The 20717-nt window shown below is 38.5% G+C and overlaps 2 protein-coding genes across 2 annotated transcripts in view; both read right to left on the reverse strand.

Moving 5' to 3' along the window:
* LOC146002841 (CDK2-associated and cullin domain-containing protein 1-like) overlaps window positions 1–5360 on the reverse strand; it is a 190038-nt gene extending 184678 nt beyond the window's left edge. Inside the window, exon 1 of the mRNA XM_083140817.1 lies at window positions 5302–5360. The gene's annotated coding sequence lies outside the window, so the exon portion shown is untranslated. The remainder of the gene's footprint in view (window positions 1–5301) is intronic.
* The window catches only part of LOC146002839 (potassium channel subfamily K member 18), a 183878-nt gene that overhangs the window by 61939 nt on the left and 101222 nt on the right, over window positions 1–20717 (reverse strand). The window lies entirely within an intron of this gene.

Consider the following 20717-nt stretch of genomic DNA (forward strand, 5'->3'; position numbering starts at 1 on the left):
ACTCAAACATGATTTCTGGCACTGTATATACTGTTTCTGCTGGTGACTGCTTATATATTGAGGTCCCTGGGTCATATGACAAGCTTATATCCTTTTTTATAGAATTAAGAATCAGATACTCTATAATAAATAACCATTAAAACAAAAATGCCTAATGATATATTTGGCCATACAAGGCATGAAGATCACAGTGATGAGATTCTGATGCTTGATGTCAGAGTCAAGAAATTAAGAAGTGATTTACAAGCTTTACAAACCACACTCAATGCCAGTCTTCAATTAGAAATTACTAATTTACAATCACAATGCATGGACCCTCTTCTTAAAATTGATTCTGAACTCAAATTGCTGCTTCAGAAATATACTGATCTGGCAACATTAGATAATTTTCAAAGTTTAGAAGAAGCTGTAGCAGCTCTTCAAGCCAAATTTAAGACCCATGCCACCAACTCCGAGCAATTGAAACAGCAATTGGAAGAGCAAATAAATAATGTCCAGACACAGCTCCAAACAATTGTCAAAAGCATAAAATCACAAGAAGATTTTGATCTAGTCATTTCCACTCTAAAGGAACAGATTCAATCACTCCAAATACCTAATCTGGATCCTCTGCACAATGCCATAGCCGAGGTTAAAGAAAAAATTGAGACACTTGAAAATTTTATGAACAACTTGCCATCTTCTGATGCTTTGAGTGCAATAACTCGGAGTGTTGCCAACATTAAGCTGCAACTTGAAACATATGAAGATTTTGGAAAAATTCAAAGTACCATAACCCATCTTGAGGGTACAATAGCAGCAGTGCAAAGTGATTTGGCAAATGTACAAGAATCTCGCCTGCCCGGGATTGTAGATACTCTTGTCAGTGTCCAGCAACAAATCACAAAGCTTGAAAACCTCAACACTGAATCTGAACTATCTCATTTTCATCATTTGATCGATGATATTCAAACAAAACTTGAAATTTTACAACAATCAACACCCACTCAGGCAGATATAGCCCTGCTCCAAGATGCTATGCAAAATGTGGCTGATGCTTCTGAATTAAACAATGTGAAATTGGCACTTGAATCTTTGCAAAATACAGTATCTAATCTTCCCACATCACAGGAACTTAAAAATATTAAGAGAGCTGTGAATCGCATATTGAAATCAGAAGATATCAAGAATATCCAAGCAGAGATCAAACAACTCACTCAGACAGTGGCCACTCTACCAACCAATCAACATATTAATGAACTGCATGCCCTGTTTGAGGATATCAGAAGACAAGTTCATGATCTTACTGCTCAAAATTCAAAATTGGCAGTTGTTGAAAATTTACAGCAAATTGTAGCCAATATCAAGCAACAGCTAGGGACCATGGAATCCAATCAAGCAAATGCTCTGTCTGTTTTTGCCACCCAGCTTCAAGAGATTGTGCAACAATACAAGAAACTTGTTGTAGACATAAAAATCAAGCCAGGCCACGATGATGTTGTTAGGACCATCAATGAGCACCTTGAATCTGTAACAAGCAGATTGCTTACAGCAGAAAAGGAAATAACAGGCATAATCGAGAATCCTAAACATACAGTAATTCTTGAATTGTACAGCATCCCCAACAAAGAATATGATTCACCATTTACACCAGGTGGCAAAATATATATGCTGTCCCCTGCACAATTTTATTACCAATTTTTTGTTGGGGGCACATTGAGACCAATCAAGATCAAATATTGGCTTCAACCACAGGCACACCACTACCCTACCTTATCAATAACAAATGCTGAGAACAAAGTGAAAATCACCAGTGTAGAGTTAGAGGATTTTACAGACCCCAATACATTAGAAACAGCCTATGTTGAAGATGATGGCTCTCTGGAATTTAAAATACAAATAGGAGACAAATTATATTTAGAAAATCCTGCAGTATCAGCTGCTGAACACCCCATAGTTGCAATATTCTTGTTTTCATATTATGTCTAGAGAAATTATAGTTGATGAACTACACAGACAGGCCAGACATAATTTTAAGAGACTCCCAGTAGTCACAAAGGGCATAGATGATTTATGGCAGAGCGACTTGATTGAGTTGTCAAGTGGGCAGTTGAAAAACTTAGACAAAATCAACAAGGGCTACAAGTATCTACTCACTGTCATAGACACATTTTCAAAATTTGCCTGGGCTCTGCCACTCAAATCCAAGACTGGAAAATGTGTTACAGAAGCCCTCAGGACAATCATCTATCATTCAGGAAGATCCCCGCGCTATTTGCAAACAGATAATGGCAAAGAATTTTATAATTCAGTGTTTCAACAATTTATTAAAAGCCAGGCAATAAAACATTACTCGAGTTACAGTGATCTCAAAGCCTCAATTGTAGAGAGATTCAACAGAACCCTAAAAAATCTTATGTATAAACAATTTACACTCCAAGGTAATTATAAATGGATTAATATTCTTCCAGAACTTCTACATAAATATAACAACTCTGTCCATTCCACAATCAACATGAAACCCTCTGAAGTAACTTCATCTGATGAGCAAAATTTGATCAGGACTGTTTATTATCCTAGATACCAGCCAACAACAAGAAGGGCCAAATACAGGGCGGGTGATCAAGTAAGAATCAGCAAATATAAGCACTTATTCAAAAGAGGCTTTACAAGAAACTGGAGCACCGAATTATTTACAGTAGTTCAAGTTAAACCTGGGACCCTTAACACATATATAATAAAAGATCACCGAGGAGAAATTCTCAAAGGCAGATTCTATGAACAAGAACTCAGCAAAACTAAACAGCCTGACACATATCTCATAGAAAAAATCATCCGCAGAAAAGGCAACATGTTATTTGTCAAATGGCTAGGTCATCCGGAAAACAGCTGGATCGATGCAAACAAAATAATAATATGAGCACCTGGGATGTTATAAAAAGGCTGCCAGAACCTGAACAGCAGAATAAGAGAAATGGCAACTTGCTGCCTGATAATATTAGGTGTCTTATCGTTGGGCCATCTGCTTGTGGTAAAACTACACTAATGGTTGATAATTTTTTATTGGCACCCAACTGGTTAGACTGGAAAAACAGGCACTTGTATGTCTTCTCTAAGAGCTTGGAACAATTAAAATATCAGCAGCTGATGAAGCTATATGATGGATTGGATATAGCCACTTTTGAATCAGATGTTAAGCCACTTCATGAATGTCTCGATAATTCTGTTGTTGTGTTTGATGACATTATACTGGATAATCAAAACAAGGTTAGAAATTTCTTTACACAGGGGCGGCACAAAAACATTGATTGCTTCTACCTGGCACAGACTTTTTCTAAAATTCCGAAGCAGCTGATCCGAGACAACAGCAATTTTATATGTGTGTTTCATCAAGATCATACCAACCTCAAACACATACATGATGAATATGTAGGTGGGGACTTGAGTTACAATGATTTTTCCAAGTTTTGCAGTAGGTGCTGGAACCAGGACAGTTATGGGTTTGTCACAATTGATATGACAAGAACACCCAGTAGCGGCAAATACAGAAGTAAAATCAACGATTTTCTAGACGTTGAGACGTATATAAACAACCATGAAACGACCAATCATTGACGATCTTAAGTTAAGAGATTATCTTGTAAAAAGATTTAAGGGATGGAAATCAGAGAACCGGGGAATTTATGAAAAACACAAACAAACAGAACAGCCTGTAATTGATGCTATTAATAATTTAGGTAAGAATATCAAAACTGTTACAGAGCAAAATCAAGATTTGATCACAGAGCTCGTACCTGTAGCTGCAAGGAACATATTAGATTATCCATTCACCCCACTTTCCAGTATTCATACACCTAGTCCTGTTGCTCCTAGAAGAATTGAAGCTACTCAGGATCCTATTGAATTGGGTCTTCTTGCTCAAAAATATTTAACCACACCTAAAGACAACAAAGATGAGGTGTTTGGTTTATATGCTGACACAGAGCTTGATGGCAGCATCATACATAGAATTGGCAATTTCAGAGTAACATTTATGGGAGATGATATAATTGTATATTCAGAATCTCGTCTCGGAGAAAAAGGTGCTTTTGTTAAGTACACCGGAACACCTGGGTTGTGGGAACTGATGACTAGGAAAAGGCCTGGCAGCTATACAGAGCAAGATTATGAGGATTACAAAGAAATATTAATAAAATCAGATGCTCTATACCAGAACAATGATCCCACACAAAAAAGGGTTAAGTCGAGCAGTGGGGCAAAATACAATAATTTAATCAAGCCCATATGGTCACAGATCAAGACTGGTAGTGGAATCAAACAATACAACACCCTGCCTAAAGAATTTGTCTGGGTTGATGATGTCAGGAAACTTGTAGATAGGTTATTGGTGATAGCTGGGGAGGAAAATGCTGGGAACCACAATTTTTACAATGAAAAGGTTGGAATTATGGACATGATAAGCACAAAATTGTCTAATTTTATAGTGAATGACCCTAAGGGGATTGGATATCTCATAAAAATTATTAATACTCTACCCCCCAAATTTTGGAATATTTCTGAGGGTCGGGGCCTGGTGAATGACATTATAAACAAGTTGCCATTTGAACTACATATTCCAGGCTATCAGTATTGTGGTCCAGGCACAAAATTGGATCATAGATTAAACAGAGGTGATCCTGGTGTAAATCCCCTAGATGCTGCTTGTAGAGACCATGACATAGCATACAACACACATTCTGATCTTGACAAGAGACATGTTGCAGACAAGAAATTAGAAGAGGCTGCATTTGGTAGATTTGTAAGCAAAGATGCTTCTTTGAGTGAGAGAATAGCAGCATTGGGAACTACCATAGCTATGAACACCAAACAAAAACTGGGGTGGGGGCTGTGAATATGTATATAATAAACCTACAATGAAGGCCAAGGGTGTTATGTATCAAATACCTTATGCAGGTCTCAAATCTCTTAAAACTATTGATAGTCTTTTGACCAAAAAGCAGCGCAAGAAAAAAAGCTCTTGTCTTGCAAAGGGCCATGGTATGAAATTGTTGCTTAGTACCCCCCAATTAAAAAAATTACAGCAATCAAGAAAAAAATCACATGTAGGGGGTTTCATATTTACTATCCCTGCCATCTTAGCTGCTCTCGGGGCTGTTGGGAGCTTGGCTGGGGGATCAGCTGCCATAGCAAAAACAGTAATAGATGCCAAGAAAAATAGGGCAGAATTAGATGAGCAGAAGCGCCATAACCTGGCCATGGAGAAAAAAGGCAAAGGTGTTAAGAGAGCCATGAATAAGTTTCAAAAAAACAAGAGCCGCTTACAAACCAAGATATTGAAGCTTTAATCAAGCCACTGGGCATCAAACATTTTAGAGGTGTGTATATGTCTGATTCTTTACCAGAACAACCACTCAACAAAGAGTGTGGCATTGTTAATTTGGATGAGTACAAAAATCAGGGCACTCACTGGATCTGTTATCTTAAATATTTAAACAATGAGGCATTTGTGTTTGATTCATTTGGAGGTGTTCCACCTGAAAATTTAGTACAATATCTAAAATCAGCTAATCTTTATTACAATAATGCCCGTGTTCAAAACTTTAAAGATGTTAATTGCGGACATTTGTGTTTATCTGTTCTTAGATATATGTCTCAAATAAATAAACCATCAATTGAAAATTTTCAAAAGGCCTTGTGGTATTTGAAACATCATGGGGGTATTCCATCTCACCAGCCAAAATTCAATATTGAAACTCAAATTGCATGATGACATAGTGTATCCCAAAACAATAGCTCTCAGAGCATTTTACGGCATGTACCTGATCCCTAATATTACACACCACAACAACACAATTGCAGTTGGGGATCAAAAAATTGTCATCACTCCAGGGCAATATAATCTATCCACTCTAAATGCTCAATTACCCAGAGGTGTAGTGTTAAGTCAAAATTCTGTCACTCACAGAGTAGAGATTGTATCTGCTACAGAAACAGTGGATCTGGGTACTATAGGAGAGCTGTTAGGATTTGAGAACAACACAAAACTTGAAGCGGCCATCAAACACACTGCTATGAATATACCTAAATTCTTAGCCATAGAGACTCTGAATATTCACTGTAATGTGGCCGAGGGTATGATCACCAAATCAAATGGCATAGGCACTCACAAACAAACTGGCATCATTGCAACATTCAAACCTAATTCCGAATTCATGGAGCCAATCATCTACAATCCATCCCCAACATTATATTTTCCTGTGTGCCATAATAGAATAGATTATATTGAATTGATGGTCACTAATGAAAAAGAAGAATTAGTTGATTTTGCTGGAGCCACAACAACTGCTATCATAGAGATTAACATTTAAATAAAAATACATACAATGGAAAATATTGAGAGTTATGAGCTACAATCATTCCCTCCAAACAGGAGGACATTTGCAAATTTAAATCAACCCAACACAGAGATTGAGGTTGATCTTGATGTAGGGGATGGCTTTATACACCCCCACAGAGCAGATCTATACATCAAATTTGATGTTGTAAAGCTGGATGGTACAGATTACCCGGCAAATTCAAATATAAGATTGGTGGACAATTTTGTGCCCCATCTGTTCTCTGAAATTGAGATCAGAAAACATGGCGTTGTTATAAACAGAGTGGATTATCCCGGCATTACCTCCACAGCTTTGGCCACATTAAAATTATCCAAAACCGAGGCTTCTTACTACAAAATAGGTGGATTTGAGGCTGGTGATAAGATATTATCTAAAAACCATACAGTGCTGTTCCCCATGCGCCTGTTGCCAGGATTCTTCTCGGATTACAAAGATATTATGTGGAAGGGTGGGTTAAGAATTACATTTAGAAGAGCTGCCAATGATAATAATGCTTTGATGAGGTACAGCACATTAAACTCTACAGGGGAAGCTCTGCCTAATACCTTACCTGATGCAGGAAAATGCATTATTCAGACTATGGAGTTAAGAATCCCAGTTGTTGAATATGAGGCCAGTTACGCTCTTAAATACAAAGCTGATATAATAAAAAATCCACAGATTCCTCTGCAATTTTATACATATCAATCTGTACAGAAGCCCGCATCTGGTACCTATTATGAATTTGATGCCACAAACTCATTCTCCAGCATACAATACGACATGCCTGATTTTGTGGTGGTACTGTTTCAGACTGGGAGACACAACAATCAGGAAAAAAATTCGAGTAAATTTGATAGCTGCAACATCAAGAACATATATCTTAAAAATGGCAGAAATGAGGTATTCCCTAGAGAAAATTATAATTTAGACATGTCCAAGGATGATTTCCTTAAATTATATGAGGCATTTTCGGCTTTCAAGCGTGTCACTACTGGCAGTACTGATATGTATTACACACCAGATGAATTCAAAACACAGAGACCCATGTTTGTAATCAACACTTCAAAAAGGAAACAGGTTGTGGTTAATGACAGGACAAACATTAAAATTATCTGTGAATTCCACGAGGCATTACCAGATGACACCATATGTAGTGTTATTCTCATAGGGGAAAAATCATATGTTTATGACGTAAGAAATGAGAGAGTCACGGAGCAATTCTAGAGGGTCTCTGCATATTGCATTGTCTTAGTACTAGATATGCAAGATGAGCCTGGTGTCCAATTGAACTTAAACCGGAAGTGGACCGGAAGTGGACCGGAAGTGGACCGGAAGTGGACCGGAAGTGAACCGGAAGTAAATATGTGTGGGTGGGTGTGGGTGGGTGTGGGTGGGTGTGGGTGTGTGTTAATACGTTTGCGTAGTTTTAGGTGTGGGCAAAAAAAATATCAAGAGGGGCATATTTTTGACAAGTTTATGGACAACAATCTCACAGAAGTGCCTGTTTTAAGTGTAGCCAAATCTGCTTGAGGGGGGTTCGTACTTTCTCAGGAAATTCCCGAGGGCATTTTTACAAAAATCTTGAATTAGACAAGATTCCACACTTGAGCAAAAAGCTCATATGGGCATGTTGAGCCTGTTTTAAGTGTAGCCAAATCTGCTTGAGGGGGGTTCGTACTTTCTCGCGTTTATAATAGGGCCAATTACACTACTTAGAGGGGTAGAAAAATACAGAGCGTCTGAATTTTCAAATTCAGTTCTAATTTTTTTAAAAAAAATATTTCGCGTCCATTACCCCTCCTCATTAAAAATAGAGTATGCAGTATGTGCTTTTTAATGTTCGTGTTTTCTGTATCATGTATGTTATTAAATCAGAATAAAACATGTCATTAGAAATTGTTGCACTGTTACTAGCCGAATTTTAATATCTGCAGCGATGTGACACAGTCGCCCATATATTAGAAATTATTGCATAGTTATTTATGCTGTAATCTGTTGATCTTCTTTTTAGGAAGGCCACTTCGGTTCAATCATTAATTACTTCTAATTCAATCTTATATTAATTAATAAATTTAATGTTTTGAGGTTACGTTTCAAAATGTGTAGCATTATCTTTGTTGGATTCATGGCTACCGTAGCCCGTATTTGCAAAAAACAGAAGGGGGGTTAGCGCCCGAATTATTTTGTTTTGTGTATCCCTGTGTGTGTGTTTTTGTTTATACAGCGTGAGCACAAAAACACTCCCTGGTTTCAAGATGTCATAAAATTAATAGTTACTTGAATATTTTGATAAAATTGATATCCAAAGCTCAGTTAACTCAAAATATTTTAATATATTTCTTTTCAGAATCGCTAGTTGTGAATTCGGTAGCTAGAGGGCAGTAACATCGAAAATGGCGTTCACTCCGCAGCAAAGAAGCTGGTGAGTGTTAGAACTTGCCAAAGAAAGCAGTGTTGTGAGAGTGCAGCGTGCATTTAAACAGAAGTTTAATGTTGATCCACCTACACACAAATCCATTCTGCAGTGGCATAAAACATTTGTTGAGAGAGGATGCATTTGTGATCAAAGAAAAGAACATTCTGGCCGACCGTCCATCTCTGAGGAAATTGTGGAGCGTGTGCGAGAAGCCTTTGTACGCAATCCCAGAAAATCAACACGTCAAGCCAGCAGGCAGTTGCAGGTGCCACAAACTACCGTAAGCAAGATTTTACGGAAGCGTTTGCGTTTTCACTCGTATCGGCTGCAATTGGTTCAAAAGTTATATCCACAAGACAAGGTAAAGCGACGTGAGTTTTGCGAGACTATCCACACTTTAATGGAGGACGATGAAACCTTTCTGACAAAGATCATTTTTAGTGATGAGGGACCTTCCACTTGAGTGGAAAAGTGAACAGGCATAGTGTTAGGTTCTGGGGAAGCGAGCATCCGCATGCCACTCTTGGGGTGGAACGTGACTCACCCAAGGTGAATGTTTTTTGTGCAGTGTCAGAGCGTCGAGTGTACGGTCCGTTCTTCTTTCAGGGGCCAACAATCACAGGTGAAAGCTACTTAACAATGCTACGTGACTGGTTAATTCCTCAACTTGCTGCAGAGAGAGGTGACTACATTCTACAACAAGATGGAGCGCCCCCACACTGGCATCAATCTGTACGCAGCTTTCTGAATGACAACCTCCCACACCGTTGGATAGGACGAGCTGGACCCAATGATCAAAATCTATGCAAGTGGACCCCACGATCACCGGACATAACAGTTTGTGACTTTTTCCTTTGGGGGTTCGTGAAGGACCAGGTCTATGTACCTCCACTACCCACAACCTTGAATCATCTTCAGGAACGCATCAGTACAGCTGTCAACTTCATCACACCGGATACGCTTGAGAAGGTGTGGTTGGAGCTGGATTATCGTCTCGATGTTTCCCGCGTAACAGGTGGCGCGCACATTGAGCATTTGTAATTCCAATGAACACCACGAAAACTTTATGAGTTTTTACAACTACTGTGAACATTTCTGTAGAATACTACTTTTGGTATTTACCCTTTCAAAACAAGGGAGTGTTTTTGTGCTCACGCTGTATATATACATATATGACTATGGAGGAAGAGAGAAGACTAGACTCTCATAAACCACCAGTATAAGTGGTTAGACACACACATTTTCCTCGCTTTGACTTCTTTAGGGAAGCTACGTTGTCATCCCAACAGCAGCCAGGTTGCAAACTTCTAAGAATTAGGTTGCCAACATCAGAATCGCCATTATCTTCCATTGAAACAGCGGCTGCACCAGGATTAATCATCTAGGGGTGCTGAGGGGGTGCGGAAAGAATTTTAGGGGGTGCGATGCTGAAAATAAAGAAAACATGAGACACGCATGCAACCTTTCAAAACTGGGGGAGCAAGGTGCCAAAACGGGGGGAGCTTGTTCCCCCCTTGCCTTCCCCCTAGACGTCCATGATGATATGTATTAAGTCTTACACTCCAAATAAATGGTCGTACAGTGTAAACATTCAGATACACGTTGCAGTCTTATTGAACTATGTAGTGAAATACAAAATGAAATTACCCTTGCATTTAAAAATACAATTTTTGAACCTTTTCAATGTAACCAATGGAGGTAAAAAATACTTAGTACATGGAATGGGCGTGTTCACGAAGGAAAAGAGGGGCAATCCCCTCCTAATCATGGACCTCCGTAACCGAGGCATATTACCCCGATAATAGTGATGCTCCATAATAAAACACCACTTGAATTTGTAATTATTGTTTTCCTGCATTTCCATTATAATAATTAATGTAAATTACTGTGACTGAAATTAAATTACACGTGAGAAATATGTACTTTTACAAGGTGCATTCAATAAATAACCGGAAAAAGAGTATAAAAAATCTAAAATACGACCGTGATTGTTATATGTTTGTTATTTTGTGAAGGCATCTGTAAGCTATTCATAGCTGGGGCTGGCACGCCTGCCTCGTGCACGGGACGCTGGGAAACAGTTACATAAGATGGCGGCACCTTTACAGGAGTGCTCCAAGCTGGAGCATCGAAGAATCGTGAGATTTTTTAAAAGTGAATGCGTGAAACCAATAGAAATTCATCGCCGCATGACAGTTCAGTACGGTGACAACTGTATTAGTCGATCAGAAGTGTATGGGTGGGCTGAGAAGTTCAAACAGGGCATAACCAGTGTTGAGGATTCTCCGCGTCCAGGTCGTGCGTGTCACTGCGTGCTTAACGGAGTGCCGAAAGGTCATGTTAACTTTGTTTTGGGACCACAAGGGGCCAATTCTTGAACATTACATGCCCAGAGGTCATAATGTAAACAGTACCATCTACTCCAACCTTTTGCGCGAGAAACTGAAACCAGCCACACTGTAGAGAGGACGTGGTCTGGTATCCACTGGTGTGCTTTTGTTCCATGACAATGCGAGACCACACACTGCCAAAGTTACATTATCTACCATCGAGGGCCTAAATTTTTAGTCCTTACCCCACCCTCCATGTTAGCCCGATCTCTCGCCTTCTGATTTCCACACCTTTGGCCCACTGAAAGTTGCACTAAGTGGATCGAGGTTACAGAATGACGAGAAGTCCAGTCAGCGGTGGATGAGTGGTTACGCACGCGTCCAAAATATTTTTTTTTCCTGTGGAATCAGTGCCCTTATCAAGCGCTGGTGTAGGTGCATTGAACTGGGGAAGGGGTCTATGTTGAAACATAGTACTGTAGTTCTTTTGGTGCTTTTAACATATTTCCGTTTACAACATATTTCCGGTTATATATTGAATGAGCGTACGTTGACATTCGTTTTCTAAAGTCGTCTTGTAATCAAGGGGTCCGAGATTCGATACCCGGTGGAAGCACATAGTGGTTCCGGTCCCACTTTAAACTGTAGTTCCAGTCCCGATTAACCTTACTGTGCATAAAGTGGACTTAAAACACCAATTCAATCAATCAATCGTTTTCTAAATAAATGGTGTGGCGGTCCTTGCCCCCTTACAGCCAGTATATTATTATGCTTTCTCCTAGAAATTTTGTGTAGAGAAATCTTATCGTCGTTATTAAACGATATTTTGCTCTTAAAGAAAGTGAAGCAATCTGATAAAAGTTCAAAGGAACTAAGGGTGGAGGAGTTCATTATTTCCTCTGAAATTGAAGTACTATTCCGCTTCGTGGGTCACACACACATGCTCCTATTTCATACCCATCGGTACAATAAAATAGTTATATGAAATGAGGTTTCTTACCAACTGAACTTTCATCAAGACTTCCCCCACCCCCCTTTCCCTAATCAGAGTGTCTGCGCACGCCTATGGTACATAGTAAGTACATAATATGTATCTTCCGCCTGCCACTTCAGGACAAAACGCGAAGATCACAGCAACGCCTTCGTTAAAATCCCTTCTGCCGCACTATCCCAGACCCAACAACTAACTGTAAAATTTATTCGTGAACATTGGGCCTCTTCCTAACAGTTTTTGAAAAATCCTGAAATGGTTCGTTTACCATACATTTTACGAGGAACAAATACATAGAACGTATTAACAAGAAAACTACTCTTCACGTTACAACTTGCATTAAATAATTTTCCTAGCACGACTTGGTGATACCTTGAAAGCAGCTGCAATTTTTGCTCCAGTGTGAGGAAGAACAAGTAGGTGGAAAATAAAGTCGTTTATCAACAATGAAAAAAAAACATAACTCACATTAAGCTATAGGCAATTATCGAAAACCACAAACAGACCACTTGAAGAAACAAAAGAAGAAAAATTCATAACAACAATGCTGACGAAAGAAAGAAACGGCCGCTGATTTTTAGAGAGGCTTCCGCCAGTACAGGAAAGTATCTATATCGCATCGGCCGGCACCTCTTTCAGTGCTTGCCTGTTGCATACAATAATAACGGTCTTACTTCAGTACCTAACATTCGGCGCTCAATATGACATGACATAATATGACACTCTAAGGGTTAGTGTTTTCAGTTGAACGTAAGGGGTGCTGAAGGGGTTGCGGAAGAAAATTAAGGGGTACGCAAGCACCCCCTCGATCCCCCTGGCGCCGCCCCTGCATTGAAATCAGGCCTATTCACAGTTTCTAATAGATGTTTCTTCTCTATTTTACTCTCTAGGCTTCAGGCTTCGCAGATAGCCTAGACTATACGCTCCTGAGTGAGTGTGTGTGTGTGTGTGACATTAATAATACGCAAACCTCCTTGGTGGAGAGGTTATCACAACACGCCACGATGCCAGGGGTCCCGGGTTCGAATCCTGGCTTGGACATGGTTGTTTGTGAGTGTCTATTCATCAATTTTATCATGTCATCACTCATCCTCATCTTCGAGATTAGCCAAAAGTGACAGAAAAGCGAAGTAAAATAAATCAAATCAATCAATTCATAAACAAGAAGAGTGGTGTTCCGCAATTGACCACTTTTGAGTTTTTATGAGTTACTTTTCGTTTCAAGTTCATTCTATGCACATATATGCAAATCGGGACTTGGCCTATAATGGATCCGAACTACTATGTGCCCACACCGAATATCGAACCTGGGATCTCTTGAATATAAGACGACAATGTTACTACTACGCTATAATGGAGGGTAGGACAACAATAAATTATATGGCGCATGCTGTTGTTACAAATAGCAATCTCCTACTACATGATGTCGTCGCCTTGTAATAAAGGGATCCCGGATTCGATGCCCAGGTTCGGATTCCACTTTAAACTGTAGGTCCAGTCCCGATTAGCCTTACTGTGCATAAAGTGAACTTAAAACAACAAATCAATCAATCAATCAATACTACTACATGACGATAATGCTAAAGTATACAAAGAAATAAATACTATCAGTTAGAAAAATATTTGTATTCCATAGACACATGGCAGCCAATAAAATTGAAACTAAATGGAGACAAATGTTAGCAGAGATTCTTATAACAAAGAGCATGTTAACCAAAAGAAGAGAAGAAAAGCGGAACATTTTCGCATCACCACTGTAGTTCGGAAAAAAAAGGTCGGGACATGGATAAAAAAGAAATGGGCCGCCTCTTACCCTTGCATCAGTGGTTATAAAACTAAAATTAGAAAATATTGCAGACAGCAGACTTCTGGAATATGTCCCTCTCCACAAACAATCCATTAATTTGTGCAAGGACAAAATCGAAATTCGTTCAAAATCTGAAAGATCGACAATGTTATTTTGGTAGGATTTTATAGGTTCAGATTTCATAGTTCGCGGTGGGGGGACACGGCTCCCTTGACCCTGAACTCCACCGTATTATAATTAATACAATGAGAATTTAACCCTTCGCTACCTCTGGGGGGAAGTCGACAAGATTCTCGAGGCTTCTTATATCGTGTTCGAATCCAGGCTGGAGCATGGGTGTTATTTGTGGGTGTCCCTTCTTCAATATCACCACTCATCATCATCGTCTTCGCGATTAGCCAAAAGTGACAGAAAAGCGAAGTAAAATGAACAAAATTAGTCATATCGAGGCTCTTTAATTAGGGTAATCATATAGATCCTCTATAACAAACTTCATGCTGGATGGCAAATATGAACAGCCGACCTTCGTGGCAGAGTGGTTAGGACAGCACACTACAACGCCAGAGTCCCAGGTTCGAATCCCTGCCTGGACATGGGTGTTCTTTGTGAGTGTCCCTTTATGAATTTCACTATATCAACACTCACCCTCATCATCGCAATTAGCCAAAAGTAGCAGAAAAGCGACATTAAATAACATAACATAGAAAGTACCAAATATAATATAAAACACCAATAAAAGGTTCACATGAATCTTGACTGTACCAAGCAAACAGAATTGGGTAACAGTTCGTTATATCGGAGACATATTTCTTCATTTTTATAGAAGAAAATACTTACGGAAATGTGTTTCTCCAAGCATTCCAACGTTGGTGGAGGTATTTTTTTCATCGTGGAATCTATTTGACCGGCAAATCATATATTTTTCAAGAGAAATATCCCACCGACGCACAATTGACATGCTTCCCGTACGTGAACTGCATGCTCCGCGCGTTCGATGACGTAACCCACTGTCAGTGTTTCAAACTCCATTTTTTTTGTACTATGCTTGCCTAACCCAACCAAACCTAACCTAACCTTATGGAAGTGGTCCTTGGGGCTATCAGTCAGCTACCGTGCATAATGGTTCTTGGAGCTATCCGTGAATGGTTCGTGGGGCTATCCGTGAATGGTTCGTGGGGCTATCCGTTAGCTACCCGGGCTATCGTCAGCTACCGTGCATAATGTATAATTTCCACCGGTGACGAACACGATAGTTTGTATTTTTCGGTGAAGAAGATTGAAAAACTGCATATCCACAACATGAGTCAAGATGTGTCCGCCATATTGTGTGTTCTTGAATCGAAGAAAGAAATTAAAAAATCACTCTGTATGTGAAAAATTGTGTTTGTTTTCGTGTAAAAAGCATAATGGCACCTTGAACTATGTTCCGCAATACACAATTGGTAAGTACGAACCATGCGAAACACAAAATATCCGATTTAAATGTGTCTCCGATATAACGAACTGTTACCCAGAATTGATTGATTTGGTGTTTTAAGTTCACTTTATGCACAGTAAGGCTAATCGGGACTGGACCTACAGTTTAAAGTGGGATCCGAACCACTTGTGCCTCCACCGGGTATCGAACCCGGGACCGCCCAGAATTGAAAATAAGAAATATCTCAATGACGTAATGTAGTACAAAAGACTATTAAATATTATAAAAACTGAGGGCACGTCAAATATTACCTGAACCTGCCGATGGTCGACATTTGTTGAATATAAATAGTGCAATTCATGCAAAGATACAGACTCATGTACGTAGTTTCTAGCGTTACCGATAGGGGTGCTGTTGTAAAACTTAAAAACACTGCCATCTGCTGTGGAAGTTGGGTACTAAAAGCGTCTCTGTGAGTTGTAGTCTTTATAAAGCAGCTCGACTCAGTGAAGCTACAAATTTGTTTCGTTTTCTGTGATAGTCGCGACGAGGATAAATGATGAAGGATTTAAAAATTACCATATCTTGCCCAGGACTCGAAAATGGTATTCCTGCTACAAGAAAGTTTGCATTTCGTGTTTGGATTTCGGTTATCTGACGCCTGTTTTTACTTTTTTAATGGCGATGTTTAGGTTTTTTAAACTTTTTTGTTTTAAGTCCTATTTATACACAGATATGTTATCGAGAATGGGCCTAAAGTTTAGAGTGGAATCCGAACTACTATGTGCCTCCACCGTGTATCGAACCTGAGACCGCTTGATTACAATGCGACGATGCTGCTACCACTGCGAATGGCGACGTTGAAAATGACATGTATTAGTAATATGAGATTCATAAAGGAACAGAATGACACTCAAGTACAGTAAACCCTCGTTAACACGAATCCCAAGGGACCGAAAAATCAAGAGTTCGTGTTAAAAAAATTAGTGCTAACCGGTGACTCAAATGTTATTGTTGCAATACAGTTCTTTCTACACATTAACCATTTACAATACGTGTTATGTATGTCATCATAGAAAACACTACTACAGTACTACGGTAAACTTTTAAGAAAAGTACTCGCAGATCATTTTCTGGTGAAAAATTCCTGTATATTGCGCTGTCGCAGACGGGAACACAAATGCCTGGTAACTTCACGGCCAACTGTACTCATAGCAGTGATGTGCGTCTACGCGTAAACAACGATAGTCTACATTCTACACGTAGAATATTTTATACACGTAGATTACGTAATCTATGTAAACAACATGGCGAAAGTTGATAACTTAGCAAAGGGCGCAGTGGAATTAGAAAAAAATTATACTGCGTATCAGTTGCTGATGTGTAAGGTGAACTTTTTATACTATTTCTTCCAAATTCGAACAATTTCTCACCTAAAAGAAACCTAATATAGGAAATATTCTAGTGTTTTATGGGGAACAAACCATTCTTGCTACACGACTGCCATCTGTTGTTGTTTTTTGCATACTATCTATCTTCTTCTATAGTTGGTAATAGAAGAGAAGAGAAATTTTGTTGTAAATAGGGATATATTCATTTCGTTAGGAACCAATATAGTTGAAAATGTCACTTTCCTTTCAAGAAAGCCTTGAAAATTAATTTTAGTGCACTTTGGATTGTCTACGTAGTCTATGTAAACTACAACTCTATGTAATCTACGCGTAGATTACGTGTAGACAACGCATGTAGACGTAAACTTATAGTCTACGGCACATCACTGACTCATAGCATAAGGGGGTTCTAAAGCCATGTTAAAGAATAGGCCCAAATTTCAATGGATGAGCGTACAACTAATATAGATTCGGTAAGGAAGAAATTTTGCGATATAAAAGATTGTTTTATTCACTAGAACATGTGAACCTTATAATTTTGTTGCGATAGGGACAAGCAAGTAAATAACAGAAAATAAAAGGTCTCCGTCATGTTCAAACTTCTGCGTACAGATGGTGCTGAAGTGGTAGTTTTGTCAATACCGGTGCATTTTTTTTCTTTCATGACTAGTATAGAAGATTTCGTGGTGAAACAAAGATCACATGTTCTTCCCGCAAGCATCTGAAATACTATGTGAAAAAATGAAAATATTTCGTACCTTCAGAGAGTAGTGCTTATCATTAAAAGTTTTGAAGTGGCGTTTCGTCGCAATATACTCCATGGTGCAGATTTTAGCCAACACTGTTGCCGATATTTCACGCCGTGTTTTCTAACGATATGATCAATACAAGTGCGTCGAAATGGTGAAAGTTAAACTAAGTTACCAGAGAATAACGAATCCAGTACATGATGGAAGAAGGAAACATCAGAAAAAACTGAAAGGTAAGTCTTATATTTAAATGCTTGTTGCTTAATCCATCAAAAGCAAAACGTTTGCAAAATGCAAGAGTGATGCAGAATGTATGATTTATTTATATATTGAAAAAATACCTTCCGATATAATTTCTGTGAGAATATCGCTTCAACGTTTCTATCTTTACAACGCAGCACGCATTTTTCCTTACAAACGAAGTTCATAATTCTTTGCAATTGTAAAATCAGAAGAGAATGTTAGCTATATTAAATTAGGCATAATGCAGATATTACAGTTTTGTGATTATTACTAGAGCATGAAATACCTTGATATAGATTATATTCTGGCATTAAATCGATATTACACAAAATGCTCTACTTTCGTTCATGTGAGATTATTTTCGTATTTCACTGGTGCCATTCAAGTGTACGTACATCGGTATTCGTATTACAAATCAGTCGTTCATTATAGTTTCACTTTGCCCTTGTACAAGGTTGGAACGAGTCGTTTCTGACCTGTTTTGAACAAGATTTTTCTCTTTTATGTTTTTGAAACTTGAACACAGTTCATAAAGCTCGCAAATGTTAAATGCAATAAGTATGTTAAGTTGTTAGGTTGGATTGAAATAGATTTAATGTGAGATCCCCGAATTTTGTGAAAGTTCTGGACAACGTTCTGTTAGCTTCTTTCACAGAATCAGACCAGAAAACCGGTTTCGTAAGCTGTATAAAACACTTCTGTTTTCTCGTTCTTTCATAATTTTGAACGCCTTGTAATGGTAGTGCAGCATTTCCAATAAGTTCAAGCTTTATGTATTTAAAGTGTAAAAGTACACCCTAACAGCTAAAAGAGTAAAGTCCTAACAGTCTACCAAACAATAGTTTGCGTGTTTACTGAGAATTTACAAATTAGTATAGATTAGTAAAGATTAGAAGTTCACTTATTTTACAAGTACAAGGCCAATCATTTATTTGTGGGTAAGATTGATTGATTTTTCCAGAGAAATCATAATTTGTTCAGATTATGTTACTAATATTTGATTCAATAACCTACTGAAGTCCAAGTCATATTCATAGGCGTGCGCACGGGAGGGGGGGGGGGCAAGGGGGTCTCACGGACGTTCGCAGATTTTTTCTACATAGGGACAAGCAAGATATTTTTCCGTGGGGTATATTACCCCGATAATAGTGCTGCCCCCTCAAAAACACCACTTGAATTTGAAATTATCGCATACTTGCGTCCCTCCATTACATAATAATAAATGTAAATTACTATGACTGAAATCAAATTATACGTGTGAAATATATACTTTTAGGTTGATATTCGTTTCCGAAGAGGGAGGTGTGGTAATCCATGCCCCTACATTATTATACTTTCAACTAGAAATTTAGTGTAGAGGAATCTTATGACTTATTAAACGATATTATTGGAGAAAATGAAGTATTTCAAGCCGATGAAAATTCAAAGCAACTACGGGGAAGGGGTTGCAGTGGCGCAACCACAAGGGGACAGAGGGGCATTGCCTTATCACAACCTTGGACGGAAATCAATTCTAGGAGGGCAAACATTGAAGTAAGAGAAAGTAAAACTAGCAGAAATTAAGAGTAGCAGGACAATAGGATACTCAAAATGGAATTAGTTGTCACGTCTTTCTGTCATCATTTTTTCCAGACGGCCAGGAGCACTTGTAGGGTGGCACAGAGGGGCAATTGCCCCCTCGACTTCAAATTTTATGTACATACAAAAATACATTTCGTAAAATTTTCTTGCTCGGTTCGCTCGCAATATCTGCTTTTCTTACAGTCTTGTCAAGTTCATAGTCATAGCTAGGGGCCGGGGGGGAGTTGTCCCTGGACGCTGAACAATCTGAATGAGAAAAATTGTAAAAGAGAACGCCATGGCGTCCCGTGATTTTTTTTGCGCTGTATTACATCAATACAGTTTTCACTTTGCAAAAATTTGGATCGTGAAATTTTCTTGCTCGCTTCGCTCGCAATTTGTTTTCTGTAGTGCATTGTAAATTACCAGAGACAGTTTAAGAACAATTAAGTACTTCAGACAGTAGCTCCTGTAACAGCTTGGTTTCGAGGAAAAGGAGCGCGCATATTTCAGAGACAATTTATAACATTTTTGCTATTGGTTTGTTATGGGGCGGATGAATTGATTATGTAATGTATATAAATAATATGTCATATATATACACACACACACACACATATACCCATCAATGCAATATAACTAAAACAGTGAAATAAAGTGAAGTTTTTCTTTCCCGACTAAACTTTCAAGGCTTTTGCCCCCCCCCCCCTAATCAGAGGGTCTGCGCACGCCTATGGTCATATTTAACATGCACTGTAAAGATAGATCTGAGTCACTGAAGTGAGCTGATACCGTGAATCAAACCTATATATCAATTATATTCACATCCACTTACACAACATCTCTAAGTTGTTTTCATTTTATTATTAACTCAACTTGTCTGTGGTTGTAACAATGTAATGCAAATTATTTTTTTCATCTTTGTTAAGTTCATAGTCTCATACACCATATTAACAATATTTTTATTTGCTCCTTTGCAGATGAACATTTGAGAATCTATTTGATGTGTCTTCTAAGAATACCTTGAAATTTGTAAAAAGGTCAACAGATTTGACTAACAATGGCAACCCAATACCGTGGAAGTTTGTGGATATGCTTCTATGGAATAAAAATCGTCTGTGTGGATTGTTTGAACTGTACACAATTTGCACATACATGGTTGGATGGTGATGGTTTACAAAATATCAAGAGTCCAAAATATACTCAAGAAATGATGTTGCAAGACTTCTTAATATCAGGTTGCAAGTAGTCAGCAATTGGGAACGGTATATTTGAGAAACTGAAAATAATGGGAATGGTATAACTTGTTTGTTTTGTCTGTCAAGTTATAGCACACATTCCTTTAATTTTTTTCTAGTTCCAATTTTGAAGGGTATTTGCCCAAAATCTTAGGATATTCATTGCTTTCTGAATGGAATGATGATTTCAAGACAGCAAGAAGCATACGCATCTAT

The sequence above is a fragment of the Lepisma saccharinum genome, chromosome 19 (genome assembly GCF_977018435.1).
Source record: "Lepisma saccharinum chromosome 19, izLepSacc3.1, whole genome shotgun sequence".
In the NCBI taxonomy this organism is placed as follows: Eukaryota; Metazoa; Arthropoda; class Insecta; order Zygentoma; family Lepismatidae; genus Lepisma; species Lepisma saccharinum.